The sequence below is a fragment of the Eptesicus fuscus genome, chromosome 7 (genome assembly GCF_027574615.1).
Source record: "Eptesicus fuscus isolate TK198812 chromosome 7, DD_ASM_mEF_20220401, whole genome shotgun sequence".
Lineage (NCBI taxonomy): Eukaryota > Metazoa > Chordata > Mammalia > Chiroptera > Vespertilionidae > Eptesicus > Eptesicus fuscus.
Genome location: NC_072479.1, coordinates 95,273,242 through 95,288,556, shown reverse-complemented (window position 1 = coordinate 95,288,556; position 15,315 = coordinate 95,273,242). Strand labels below are relative to the sequence as shown.

The following is a 15,315-nucleotide window of genomic DNA, read 5'->3' as shown; positions in this document are numbered from 1 at the left end:
GGAGAGGGATAGAAAGTTAGAAACATCGATGAGAGAGAAACATTGATCAGCTGCCTCCTGCACACCTCCTACTGGGGATGTGCCCGCACCCAAGGTACATGCCCTTGACTGGAATCGAACCTGGGACCCTTCAGTCCGCAGGCTGACGCTCTATCCACTGAGCTAAACCAGTTAGGGCTGGTTTCATTCTTCTTGTTCTCAAACACCCTCACTCTGCAGGCCCTCCTGGTCAGCCGTTGGATAATCGTTTGTTGGAGGGAGGGAGGGAAATGAATGAATGAACAAGAGCCTTCTTCTCATAGAGGAGGCGATTTTCTGGTTGCACGGACATGGTGGGGGCATGATGGGAACGAGCAAAGCAGGTCCTTTCACGGCCTAAATATTCCACCCCTCCAGAGCGGCAGCAGGACATTCTCCGCAGCGGACAGCCTGGGTTTGGATCCTGGCTCTACCGCTCACCCGCTGTGTGACCTGAGGCAAGATGCCTAACCTTTCTGTGCTTCTGTTTCTTCGTCTGTAAAACGGGGATGAGAAAAGTGAAACCAGAAAAGGTGGCACACGTGCTACCTGTCACTACCAGAACCAATAAGTCGAGGCAAGGGTTGCAGCCTTAATGGGGGCTTTATTCAGGCGGCCGGCGATCTGAGAGGATGGCGGGGTATGTTCCCTAAAAGACCGTCTTTACATCTCATCTCAAGCCGACCCTTTTTCTAAAGAGAAGAAAAATGTAGGGGAAGGGTTTGGAATTCAGGGGAAAAGGTTAATCAGATAAAAGCTACAATGGGGCGATTTTCCGAGCATCCCTTCATCAGCTGACCGGTGACTCTTTAGCTGCATCCTGAGCACAATGGCTCAGACCCTGTCTTGGTCGCTGCAGTCTTCCTGGGGCACAAAGGTCGCATCCCTTGCGGGTCTCCTCAAGTCAGGCCAGGTCCAGTCAGACATTCCAGTCCCTGGAACAATAGCTTTCTACATGCACCAGTTCCCAAGCCTATTACGGCGTAACTAAAGCTAACCATCTTTAACCGCTTGAGTCCCCCATCAAAAGGACGTGGCTCCCTGGGTTGGTTGTGAGGATTAAATGAGTTACTACTATATGCAGATGTTTAAACTGGGTGGCGGCAAAAAAAAAAAAAAAAAGTGTGTGTGTTAGAAATTTCTGAAGCTACTGGAGATCATAAACTAGATTTGCACATAATACATGACAATCACTCCCCCTGTCCTTGGGAGGGGACATGGGATCTTCTCCATGCTTGAGCCATGGAGTGAGCTGATGAGCAGTTACCCAGACCTCAGGCCGGGCTCGGGATTCTCTGCCAGGAAAGCCACACAGACCGACCTGAGGTCCACCAGGTGAGGGAAGCCATCTCGAGCAGCCGATTCCTTCTGGAAGGTCTCCAGGTGAGCCCACGCCTCATGCGCTTCTCCTTGGACCTGCCACTTTGAGCCACGTGGAAACCCCGAGGGTAAGCCATCAACTCCGGGACACTCCAAGCTGCCTCTTCTCTCTCCTCCCTTCCCTCCGAGAGCCAGGCCAGCAAACTTTCTCAAAGGGCCAGACGATGCTTTGGCTTTGTGCCATCCGGTCTCTGTCGTCCCTTCTCCACCGGGCCGCAGAAATGAATGGGCGTGGCTGTGCGCCAGCACCGCAGCCGATGGACACTGAATTCCATCTCATTGGCACATGTCAGGAAAGGTGATTTTTCTTTTGATTTCTTTCAACCATTTCACAGAAATAAATGATGGGCCAGATGGGGCCCCCAGGCTGCAGTTTGCTGGCCCCTGCCCTAGAGAAGGCCCCCAGGTATTCTTGGGGTCAGCAGTGCGATCCCCAGCACACCGCCGTGGCCTACAACCCTCTCTGGGCAGGAGGCGATCTGCGCGCAACTGTCCGCACGTAAAAGCCGTTAGAGTTTGATTAGGCTGATGGGGAAACACTGGTCCTTTGTTCCTCCACGGTTGCCTCGAGAAGAGGGGGGGGAAAAATCCATGTTGTGTTTTTCTTTAATTTACTACTTCATTTTTCATTTCCACCCCAAACGAGGTAAACTGTTAAATGCACGCAAGTTGCCCTCGGTGCACAATGACATAGCAACACTTCGGAGGAAAAAAAAAAACAGCCATAAAGCTTGTAAAATTATGCCCACACCATGCAAGATTAAACTCTCCCCATGGCGGCAGACCGGCTGGCCGCGACCTGTGGCTGCGGGGACCGCCACGGAGAGAACCCCAGCGCGCAATCCATTAAAAGTCAGCTTTTATGGGGGGCAGTATTATTTAATTGGTTTATTTTTCTAATACAAGGCCTTTAAAATGCTCTGACCGTGTGGGGCCTGCAACACGGGTCCTTTCCCCGAGGCCGCCTGCCCTCGGCGGCTCCGGCAGCCCGGCCCGGACTGCGCCAGGCGCCGCGGGAAGCAGCTTTGGCACCCCAGGCCACAGAAGCCAAAGGGGCCCTGTGTGCTTTTTATGGGAATGATCACAATCCCACCATTTATGGGGCGCTCACTGTGTGCCGGGCACTTGGTGAAGCGTGACCCTTCACACAGTGAAGGAAGTACCTGCATGTGACAGATCACCTCCTAAACTGCAGGAACTTGACCAAGACCAAGGCCACGTGGGTGGAACGTTGCCAAGCTGAGACTCAGGCCTGACTACTGGACTCTTCAGAGCCAACGACAGGACCTACTGCAGGCCCGGGAGACATAGGGCTGCCAGTGAGGCACTTCAGCGGGAGTCTATCGATCCTGCGTGTGTCTCAGGAAAAAAAGGCATCCGAGGAGACTGAGCAACCAATGCACACCGACGGTGGCATTTACCATTCAGAGAGCATTCAGGGCACACCAAGAAGTCACACATTTAAATCGACACAACAGTCCCATGGGGTGGGTCCCACAACTCCCCACTTCACAGATGGGAATACTGAGCCACTTAGGTAACGTGCCTAGATCTCAAGACTAGTAAGAGGGGAAGACAGGATTCTAGCACAGGCAACCTATGCTCTCAGGTGCGACACTGGACCAATGTCAAGTGCCCACTCTACCACGTCTCCATAGTTTCTTCCTAGCCCAAGACCTGGTTGGCTGGCCACTTCTAGGACAGGTGATTTAAAATGTAATCCAGTGGTATAGGATTCATCAAAATGAAGTGAGAGGATTGGCCAAACTATCAGCTAGCAGTTACTACACTCCCTCACTTATTCTTCGACTAATTCTTAGCAAGCACCTACTATGTGCCAGGCACTCGGTATGGAGGGGGATACGGATCCTCCCCATCTTATTCATGCTGTTTCTCTGGCGCTTGGCACACAGTAGGTACTCAGAGAAGTTCATGAATGATCTAGGATTTAAGGCTTCCTTTACGCACAGCGGACAGCTTGTTTCCTGCTGTCTATCTATGGAGGAAACTTCAGTAGCATCAGGATGCTATTACTTTTTTCCCTTTGAAAATGAAAGGTTTGATGATCAAGAGCCCTAGGAAAGGAATCCCTGAGGATGTTTAACGGTGGCCTCCCACTGTCCGCCCACCACCACGAGTTCTATTTAGCAGCAACACTTGCTTTCTCCTTTCGAAGCTCGACTCAATGAAATTCAAGACCGTTTTTGGAAGAATCTAATTAGCTCCATTTACAGTATGATTTCTTGGAACCAGGAACAGTTGTGTGTATTCCAAAGACATAAACGAAGCTAAAATTAAAACGAAGCCCCTCGTGTTTGTTTCACTATGGTGACGAGCACGTTGGTTTTAAAGGGACGCTTCACTCCCAGTGAACAGAGAGCCCGTGACGGAAAGTCCGCTGGAGACAAGGGAGTGGGGCCCACTCATTCCCAGGGCAGCTCCCCATGACCCTGCCCGTGCTGCTGGGGCAGAAGGGAGCAGTGGCTGCACGGCTCGTTCAGGTCTACAGACACAGAACGGAAATGCTGTGGGACTCTGGGGATGCATTTCATAAAACCATTTCTGAGGGCTGGAACTCAGGTCTTATAAAATACAGCAATCGCTAATAATAATCATCATGAGAAATACACATTGATTGAGAATTTACCATGTGCCTGAGATGCCTAACACAATGCTAATTAAGCCTTTTTTTCACATTGATTCCTTTAATTCTCATAAAAATCCTGTTAGAAATAATCTATACTAATGAAAGAGTAAGATGCAAATTGACAGTACCTTTGCGACACCCACCAGCCAATCAGGAGTGAGTATGCAAATTAACCCAACAAAGATGGTGGGTTAATTTGCATACACAGGTGCCGAGTGGCTGGGGGCGGGGCAGGATGCTTGTGTCATTGCCATGGCGACAACACAGGCGTTCCGCACTGCCCCAGCTGATCTAGGCCTCTGGGCAGCGTGGGAAAGCGGAAAGGTGGCTCCGGGTGAGAGTGAAAAGGCTGCTCCGGCCAGAGCGAAGGCGGTGCCAGCAGCCAGGGTAAGGAAGGCCCATTCTTGCACGAATCTTCGTGCATCGGGCCTCTAGTGAATAATAATATCCCTTATCCCCACTTTATTTATTAACATATATATTTTTAAAATATTTTTATTGATTTTTTTATAGAGAGAGGAAGGGAAAGGGTGAGAGAGAAATATCGATTTGAGAAACACTAATTAGTTGCCTCCTGTACACACCCCGACCAGGGATCAAACCTGCAATCTTGGATATGTACCCTAACTGGGATCGAACCGGCAACCTTTCTATGCATGGGATGATTCTCAATTAATTGAGGCACACCAGCCAGGGCTATTTATATTTTTGATGCTTCATTTTTATTTCCCCTCTTCCCTCCAACCCCTCCACTCCTGATGGTGGTTGTACCCATTTGAGCACAAAAGCTCCGAGAGATTAAGTTGCCCAAAAGGACAGAGCCAGCAAATGGCAGAGAAAGAAGCAAATTCCAACCTAGGCCTATCTGTTTCTCAAATCAGCGATTCTTTTTTAAAAATATGTTTTTATTGATTTCAGAGAGGAAGGGAGAGGGGGAGAGAGAGAAACATCAATGATGAGAGAGAATCATTGATCGGCTACCTCCTGCACGCCCTACACTGGGGATTGAGCCCACAATCCGGGCATGTGCCCTGACTGGGAATCGAACACGTGACCTCCTGGTTCATAGGTCAACGCTCAACCACTGAGCCACGCCGGCCGGGCTAGAATCAGTGGTCTTGATACTTTTACACTTAGCACTCCCACCGCAAAATCCCAGTGTTCTCACTTCCCTCAACATTCAATGTGAAGCCTCCTGGACTGAGTCACCCAGGTCCAAATGGTCTCCACCCCTGTCCCTGGCAAAACAGCTCTGACACCCAGCTGACTTCAGACGTTTCCAAGTCTGATTTCCTAACAGCCTGGCACGGGTCCTCCTCCTCCCCACGCTCTGAGAGTCCAGAGCGGCGCTGTAATTACAGAGATGTTTTCTCCAAATGCACAGACTCCTGCCGTCCAGCGTAGTCTAGTCCATCTGTCACAGGGCGCGGAGGTGGGCAGTGTCCCAGTCAAGCTCAGCAGGTTAGAAGGAGGGTGAGCCATACCCAGCTTGCTCCGAGGGAGCCACTTCTGTAAGGACAGGCCACTCTGCTTTGTAACCGTGGGACCACAGTCTGCCCCGAGAGGCACTGTGTCACAGCTCTCCCCACCCCCTCTGGAGGTCACCCCACTGAAGCTAGAGTGACCGACTGTCCTGGTTTGCCTGGTGCTGATGACATTCCCAGGACTGGGGACTTTCAGTGCTGAAACCAGGAACGTCCCAGGCAAACTGGGACAAACTGGGTCACCAGGCAGCGCCCTGTGGAATGAGAAGATGCAGGGCTGAATTAACCAGAACTGGGTCCAGAGCCCAGTTTCACTATTAACTTCATCTTGGGACACTGAGTCAACGTCCGAATCGCGGAAGGCAGTCATCATGCCTATATCCGAGGGTGGTTATGGGAATTCTAGGAAAATGTAGAACAGCCTGATACATGGCACCCAAAACCGCCCACGTGGAATGTCACAGGCCTGGATCCTGCCCCCGGCTCTGCCACCAAACCGAGAGCCTCACCTTGGACAAGGTCTCCCCGGGCCTTAGCTTTCTCCTTGGTCAGGTGAAGAGGTAAAACCAGGTGATGGCTAAGCCCCTACCAACTCGAAATCCCTAATTCGTAAGCACAGAGCAGTGGCTCTCCCCGGAGACACTCCACTCGGATACACAGCCCTGGAGAGGCGCTGGGGGTGGGGCAGTTGAGTGTGAGGGGCCGGGGTGAGGGCGGGGGTTGGGGCAGAGCAGTTAAGCAGTAACAGGGGAAGGAGGGAGAGAAGAGTGTAGGGCCCGGAGAGGATGTAAAAGGAAAGACAAATCCTGGCTGTGAAGCAGATGTGCCCTCCATGTCTTCCCAGCTTACAATCCACGACCAAAGGCCAAAGGCTGGTAGCCTGGCTGGAATGACTAGGGTTTTCATATGGAAAAAATGCCATCTAATCATAATAGTAATAACTATAGGGGCTCCCTTCTCCCCCAAAAACCTTACAGAAAGCAGAGCTGGTGGCCTCGAGCCCTGGGGGAGCATATGGGCCACAGGGGCCATTCTTGGAACAAAACCCCCTTGTCCCAGTCACCCAGGACTCCAGCCTGACATTCCATGGGAGGGGGCGGGGTTAGAAGGTCTCAGAGGGGAAGAACCTCACCCTCCTATCTATCTATCTATCTATCTATCTATCTATCTATCTATCTATCTATCTACCTATCTATCATATGCTACCTCCTGCACAGATTCCTGCCCATCTCAGCGCCCTGTGACTGATGGACTAGACCAGTGGTCGGTAAACTGCGGCTCACGAGCCACATGCGGCTCTTTGGCCCCTTGAGTGTGGCTCTTCCACAAAATACCACGGCCTGGGCGAGTCTATTTTGAAGAAGTGGCATTAGAAGAAGTTTAAGTTTAAGAAATTTGGCTCTCAAAAGAAATTTCAATCGTAGTACTGTTGATATTTGGCTCTGTTGACCAATGAGTTTGCCGACCACTAAACTAGACTACGCTGGACGGCAGGAATCTGTGCATGGAGGATATTTTTCCATTGATTTTTAGAGAGAGTGGAAGAGAGAGGGAAAGACAGAGAGAAAATCAATGTGAGAGAAACACATCGATTGGTTGCCTCCTGCACGAGTCCCGACCAGGGCCCGGGCTGGGGAGGAGCCAGGGAGGAACGTGCCCTTGATTGGATTCGAACCCAGGACCCTTCGGTCTGCAGGCTCACGCTCTATCCACCGAGCCACACCAGCTAGGGCTGGACCACCTTTTCAATGCAACGGGAGAGTCTCCCTTTGAGTCACTACGGCTAGAACCTGAATTCTTTGTTCTGGCTCAACCTCTAGAAGGAATAGTCAGAAGAAGAAGAAAAAGGAGAGTGAAGGGAGGGGTCAGGAGGGGCGGGAGGGAGTGACGAAACACCAAGGGTTCTTCCTGTCACCATCGGGCCCAGAACCGGCCCAGGCCTACGGAGCTCTCCTAAAGCTGAGCGGGAGAGAGAGGTCAGTCAGTCCTCAGAAACACTACGGCATGTTAAGAAATGTTTTCAAATGCTCAGGAACCTGTACCTCTGGGAGATTTAGTCTGCCCCCCCCCCCACCCCCCAATTAAAAAAATTAAATTTATTGGGGTGACATTGGTTAATAGGAGATTTACTTTTACTTAAGAAATCTGAGGCGTTTTGAACCCAGTGTGTATGCGGTATGCTCTCATGTCTGGATAGGCCCAGGTTTTAGCTTTCCCTGTTTGCGCCTGCCCAGCAAAGAATAAAGAATCGAGACTCAGGTTTGGCGTCCGCAGGGTCATCATCTCACATCTGACCACCCTCGCTCATTTTCAGAGGAGAAAACATCCCCACATCAAGACAGAACACGCTTAGAAACGTGCAGTCGCCCCAGACTAAAGCATCTCTTGCCAAAGGGATGCGGCATGATTAAACTGCCAACAACGGCGGAATACTAAACTTTGCTTTTTTACTGTCTTGGAAGAGCTTTGCTCAAAGCTTCCCCTTAAGCCCTTCGCTTTTCTGGGGATAAAACGGAGCTAAGCACTCTCATTACCAGACATTTGGTGGGTTTTAATTTTTATTTTCTGGAGTAGATGTGAGAAATGTCAGACTTGAATGAGCAATTAACACAAAGGACAAGCCCTTTTGCACACTGGGGGGTGGGGGGGAGGGGGAACACCAAAAACTGGGCCCAGGGAGGAGGCAGAATGGCCAAACGTCCCTAGCAGCTGAGCCCCCAGGCCTACCTTGTGGGCCCCTCTCTATCTGCCCTCTGCCTAAGCGCTTAGTGCATAGCAGGTACTCAGCACATTGGTGTCAAATGAATGAAAATAAAACAACAGGTCAAGTGACCTGAGGGCTTAACGGAAGGTATTTTTTTCTGCTAACGGGTATCAGGTCAAACCACGAATTCACAGCAAAAGAACAAAGAAGTTGGCATGCTTTTTCCTACTAGACTTCCTCAAAATTATTCCAAGGGCCTTCTTAGTCAAAGGCGTTAAAACAAAAACATAAAGCAAAACAAATCGATGCGTTCTTGTGGAACTGCCAGGTGCCTTAAACAACTCTACATGCGCTCGATAAACATTCATCTTTATTAGTGTCTCTCCTCTAGTCCTCACAACCACCTGCAAGTAGGTGGTATGACGCCCATTTTAAAGACAAGGAAACTGAGGCTCAGAGAGGTTGAAGAATTTCCCCAATGACACAGCTTGTAAGTGGCAGAGCTGGGATCCAAACCCTGCACGCTTTCCCCCACTGCTCTGAAATGAGCCAAGTTTACAGCTTAGAACTGTTCAGGCCTGGAAGAGGCCAAGCAAACAGGCCGTGCTGAATGCCGACCCAGCGTTCTCCAACTAACCCGGGCCTTGGGGTGCTTTACGGACATTCACACATTGTGCTCCAGGTGACCCTTCAGGAGCCCCAAGCACTGAGGTGGGGGGCAGCTTCACCCTAAGCTTTCATTAATACCATGATCCAACTTCAATTTTCCAGCTTCCTATTCCTTCCTGCTCACAGTCCTCCGAGCAGGGACAGCCCAGAGCCATTCAAAACCATTTCCAGATCGTTTCTCCTTATTGGAGCCCCTAGAAGCAACGACTAAAGAACACTGAGGGATTTGAGGTTTTATTTCATTTGGGAATAATCTGAGCCTCATTATAGCTAAGTTCCATGTCAGTCTCTCCTCCTCCTGCAAGCTCCTCAGAGCTCCTGATGCCCAGCCCGGGCGGTGGTTGTAGAAAAAGCAAATTAAACTTTTGGCAGATGAAGGTCAAGGGTATAAATCTGCGAATCAGATGAATGCACTTGGTATAACTCGGGAAGAGAAAAGACACGGCTTCACCTAAGAGCCAGGCAATTTACTGCCACAGAAACCCGCCACGGGGGCGGGACTCTGATACTCAGCTTTGAAGATACACTGTCTACATTAAAACATTCACCTGCCGGAGGAGACCGGGCCACCAAATACACTCACCAAAACCAGGGCCTCTGCCGTCAACGCACTTCCTCTTCTGGATGATTCTAGCCCAGTGGTCGGCAAACTCATTAGTCAACAGAGCCAAATATCAACAGTACAACGATTGAAATTTCTTTTGAGAACCAAATTTTTAAACTTAAACTTCTTCTAACGCCACTTCTTCAAAATAGACTCGCCCAGGGCCGTGGTATTTTGTGGAAGAGCCACACTCAAGGGGCCAAAGAGCCGCATGTGGCTCGCGAGCCACAGTTTGCCGACCACGGTTCTAGCCCATCTGCAAAAGAGCATGCCTGGAGCAGAGAGGGTGGTGCCTACTTCCAAAAAGCACAGGGCCCCTGCCCAAGTGCAAACCAGCTGTCCGTCAGACAGGTGAGAGCAGAATCAGGTGCATCTCGGACAAGAAGGGTCTTCAGAGACAATCTGGTCCGATGCCTCTCACACAAGCAAAGCAAATGAGACGCGCTGTGCTCCGCCATTTGATGGAAGGCACTTGAGCATCCGAGGATTTCGGTACCTGGGGGCGGGCGTGTCCTAGAACCAATCCCGTGTGGATCCCAAGACACGACTATATATGATTGAAGAAAAGTACGCTCAGAAATGGTTCTGATGAAGCAAGAAAAATGGCAGGATGCAAAACTGAAAAAATGGTCTTTCTGGCCAGTAGGGTTTGCAGTCCACCCACTGAGAGAGCATGGAGGGGTGAAGGGAGAGAAATGGAGGGGAAGGGGGGTGGGGGCAGGTGCCAGGCATTCGAAGTTAAGGAACCCCAGTCCAGTGGAACTCACTGTATCCCCAGCACCAGATTACAGGTGGAGACGTGGGCATCCAGGAGCTGAAGGGATTCATTCAAAGTCACAGCTGGTTAGAAGCAGAGCTGAAGCTAGAAAGAGGGCCCCCCGACTCCTATCCCTCTCTCCTTTGCACCCAGTTTACACACCCTTATACATGTCAATTGAAACAGTTCTTATCTTTACTAGATGCGACGGACTGACACTGACATTTTCTGTTCGCTTCTATTTTTCAAATACTAGTCACAATTCCTTAAACTGATTTCGCAGCCCACCAATGGGCTGTGACACCCGGTTTAAAAACCCCTGACGTAGATACCTTGAAAGAGTCAAGGATGAAAGTGCTCGTTCAATCTGAGGGTTGTTTATGCGCTGAGTACACTGAATACTGATAATCAGAACTCGTGACTTCCACCCCTACAGTGTCTCCCCGCAGGGTTCCCCATTGTCGTGAATGCCACCCACCACCACGCACCTCCCTGTGCAGACCCAACTCCCGGCAGTCAATCTGGATTCCCGCTCCTTCCCCTGCTGTGCTCCGCCCATCAGCACATCTCCGCCCTTCCCACCTGGTCCACTCCCCACCTGGTCCACGCCTCCATCACCTGTCCCAGGGGCCAGGATGAAAACCTCGTCACTGGTCTCCCTGCTGCCACCTTGGCCTCCCTACTCTACTCTCCATCAGCCGCTACAATAACAGGAAAATGTGAATCAGATCACAGCATCCTCCCTGCTCCAAAGCCCTCCCACCGTCTTAAAACAAAATCTGAAGTCCTTTCCGTGGCCTGGGAGGCCCCACCTGACCTAGGCCCTCCCTGCCTTTAACCCCTCCTCCAGCCACATGGGACATCTTGCTGTCCCTCAGCAAGGCCAAGCGCGAGCCTCAGGGCCTTTGCACTCGCAGTTCTGACAACCTGGAACACTCTTCCCTGACACCCACATGCCTGCTCTCTTCCTCCTTCTGGTCTCTGAGCAGCTCCCTGGAGGGGCCTTCCCTGGCCACAGTGTCTCACATAGCCTCTCTTCTCTTTCTATCCGCCCCTCCCCGGCTTTATTCTTCTTCAAGGAACTAATGGCTTCAGACTTTTTATTTTAAATGTTTTATGGACCACTGCCCATCGCTACCACAAGAGTGTTCAGCATCATGAGAGGAGGGACTTGGACTGCCCTGTCTACCATGATATCCTCAGTACCTCAAAGAGGGCCTGAACTCAGGGAATGAATGAATGAATAAGTGAATTAGAGCTCTTTTCCCAAAAGATAGGAAACCAGACCATTTTTTAAATAGTTACCCTAATCCAACATCCTCTCAACTTTTCCCCTAAGAGTTACCTGAGGTGCTTGCAAAACAAGTAACATCCCAGCCTCCTCCCAGCCCCGCTGAATCCGATGCTCCCAGAGATCAGCCTGGGAAGCTGAGAGCTGAGCAAACAGCTGAGGGGGTGCAGATCTCAGAAGGGTCTGGGGAGGCTGGACCAGCCAGACAGGAGAAAGGTGGGGGTGGGAGGAGGGGCATAAAGGATGCATCTGCAGGGCAGTCTAAAGGGGAGGAGAGGGAGAAACTCGGTCCCACTGGGGCAGCAAGCTCGGGGTACTGGGTGGAGGGGGTCAGAGAAAATGTCCTTACAGGGTCATGTCGAGCCCAGCTGTAAAGGGTGTGTGGCTGGGCCGAGGCGCTCATTTCTTTATTTCAACTTAATTCACTCCAGAAAGAATCTGAGGCCAGACTGGGAAAGCACTCATTTGATTCTGAGTAAGATCTTCAAGACAGAGAATAATACAGAGTTTTGCTTTTTTTAAAATTGTGGTTAAAATATATATATATATATATATACTATATAATAAAAGGCTAATATGCAAATCGACCAGAGGAATGACCAGTCCCTATGATGCGCACGGCCAGGGGGCAGATGCTCAATGCAGGAGCTGCCTCCTGTTGGTCAGTGCGCTCCCACAGGGGGAGCGCCGCTCAGCCCGAAGCCGGGCTCACTGCTGGCAAGCGAGCGCAGCAGCGGTGGCGGGAGCCTCTCCCACCTCTGTGGCAGCACTAAGGATGTCCGACTGCCAGTTTAGGCCCGCTCCCCCCCCCCCCCCCGAGGGATCCCAGACTGTGAGAGGGTGCAGGCTGGGCTGAGGGACACCCCCCCCCTCACCCCGGTTAGTGCACGAATTTCATGCACCAGGCCTCTGATATATATATATATATAATGAAATTTACCCTTTTAGCAATCTTAGGTGTACAATTCAGTGACATGAAGTACATTCACACTGGTGTGCAACCAACACCGCCATCCATCTCCAGGACTTTTTTTATTTTTATCATCCAAACTGAAAATGTATCCACTAACTCCCCATTCCCCTCTCCTCAGCCCCTGGCACCCCCCATTCTACTTCCTTTCTCTACGAATCTAACTACTCTCATAGCTCATAGAGGTGAAATCATATAGTATTTGTCCTCTTGTGTCTGGCTTATTTGACTCCGCTTATTTCACTTAGAAACTTCAAGTTTCGTTCATATTGTAGTTTGTGTCAGAATTTCACTCTTTTTAAGAGGGAATAATATTCCATTGTGTGCATAGACCACATTTTGGTGATCTAGTCATCCATGAATGGACATGAGGGCAGTTTGCACCTTTTGGCTACTGTGAATATCGCTGCCATGAGCACGGATCTATAAATAAACACAGATCTATAAAATCCCTGCTGGGGGGTTGCTTTCTAAGCCGTCCTGCTGGGGAACATGGAGTGGGAACCGGAGGCGGGGCCAAGAGGCTGCTGGGTGGGCGTGGCCACTGGGCGAGCCTGTAAGGATGATGGATCGTGATCTAGGCCGCGTGACCCCAGAACTGTGGCCTCGGGGCCAGAATCCCCGATGGAGTGCTCAGTCAGCTCCCACTTCAGGCCTTGGAGCAGCCAGCCCAGCAGACAGGCAGGAAGCGGAGGGGAGAGTTTTGAGTTAGGCAGGAAGGGCCTTGGGCCTGGATCATGGGCTGCAAGAGCCCAATCAGAGGCAGAGCTTAGCTCCCCAGCTAGGGGTCAGATCATCGACTTCAGGCCACTGAGGCAGTTACCCCAAAACTGCTGGGGACCCCAAAATTGTTTGAAATGGCAAAATTGTTTTCTTAAAACCCCAACCCAGCATGATTTCAAGGTAAATACGGAAAATGTCCAAAACAGGCCAATACACAGCCAGAAAGCAGGCTGGTGGTTGCCTAAGGCCTGTGGTTGGAATGGCGAGTGACGGTAAATAGACACAAAGCTTCTTTTTAAAGTGATGGAAATGTTCTAAAATTAGGTCGTGGCGATGGCTGTACAACTCCATAAACATACTGAAATTCATTCAGTTCTACACTTAAAATAGGTGAATTTTATGTCTCAATAAGGCTATTTAAAAGAATAAGTACAGAAATGTTTAAGAAGAAAATCCTTCAGATTACTATATTTTAAGACTATTTAGACCTATTTGAGTAGGTCTACCTTGAAATAACAAAATGAAAGATTTAATTAAACAATTTATTTGCCTCCCGATTTTAAGTTGAAATCTTCTACGTTTACATGTAATGTTGGAGCACTGAAGAAACTTAAGAGTCACTGTATTTCTAAGTTTGAGGTATTAGATTGACATTGTGTAAGTATTTCTTTGTCAAACAGACAAATGAAGTACTGAAAAAGGATATTAATATATGCTAAATTTTAAAAAAATTTTGTTAATCCTCACCTGAGGATGTTTTTCCCATTGATTTTTAGAGAGAGTGGAAGGGAGAAGGAGAGACGGAGAGAGAGAAACATCGACATCAGAGAGACACATCGATTGGATGCCTCTTGCACGCATCCCAACTGGGGCAGGGGGCGGAGGGAACAGGGTTGAGCCTGCAACAGAGGTGTGTGCCTTTGTCTGGAATTGAACCCATGACCCTTCAGTCTGCCAGCCAAAGCTGGTTACACTGAACAAACCAGCTAGTTCAATATACTAAATTTTTTAATGCAATTTAAAATGTTAAAGTAAGTTAAGTTTATTAAAGGCTCACATATGAACCAAATGCTACCCTATAGAGAATATAGTAAAAAATATTGTAATAACTCTGAGTGGTGTCAGATGGGTACAAGATTTACTGGGATCACCTCATCTACATGTATAAAAGCCTCAGCAACCACTGCAACCGAACAGGCTGCGTGCAGCGACCAGGCTGGCGGGGGGGGGGGGGGGGGGGGGGGGTGTTAGTGAGGGGCGACCAAATGACTGAGCAGCAGGCTGCGTGGGGCGACCAGGCCAGCAGAGGGGGGCAGTTGGGGGAGACCAGGCCGGCGGGGTGGGGGGACAGTTGGGGGTGACTAGGCCAGCGGGGGCAGTGGGGGAGTTAGGGGCGATCAGGCAGGCAGGCAGGTAGGTGAGCAGTTAGGAGCCAGTGGTCCCGGATTGTGAAAGGGATGTCCAACTGCCAGTTTAGGCCCAATCCCCAGGATCGGGCCTAAACCTGCAGTCAGACATCCTCTGAGGGGTCCTGGATTGGAGAGGGTGCAGGCTGGGCTGAGGGGACCCCCCCCCCCCCCGTGCACAAATTTCATGCACCAGGCCTCTAGTAAGGTATATAAATGTCTAATCACTATGTTGTACACCTGAAACTAATGTGTACATCAACTATAATTGAAAAAAAAAAATTTACAACAGTTACCTTAAATGGAATTGTTAGCATTTTACTACATTTATAAGTTGAAGAGTAAGATTCTTAACGTAAAGGCTAGCTTCCCGTGATTTGCAGCTTTCGTCTTTTCAGAAGTCATTTTTATACACAACTGTCACCTCAATGACATAAAAACGCTCACATTAACGGAGAATTAACAGGAATTGGCACCTTCAGGCTGGTCTAAGGCAGAGGGTCTGAGTGTCTGGGGTGAGGGAGAACCCGCCTCAACCCCCAACCTCAGCGCAAATTCTGCCCTGAAAACCCTAACGGGGTAGACGGATTTTATTGTTGAGAAACGTAAGACCCTGTGGAAAAACAGTTCAAGGAACTGAAATTGGCAGTTAACCTAGGAAA

At 49.9% G+C, this 15,315-nt stretch overlaps 1 protein-coding gene across 2 annotated transcripts in view; it reads right to left on the bottom strand.

Moving 5' to 3' along the window:
* CHST11 (carbohydrate sulfotransferase 11) overlaps nucleotides 1-15,315 on the bottom strand; it is a 232,430-nt gene that overhangs the window by 114,595 nt on the left and 102,520 nt on the right. The gene's annotated exons all lie outside the window — the stretch shown is intronic.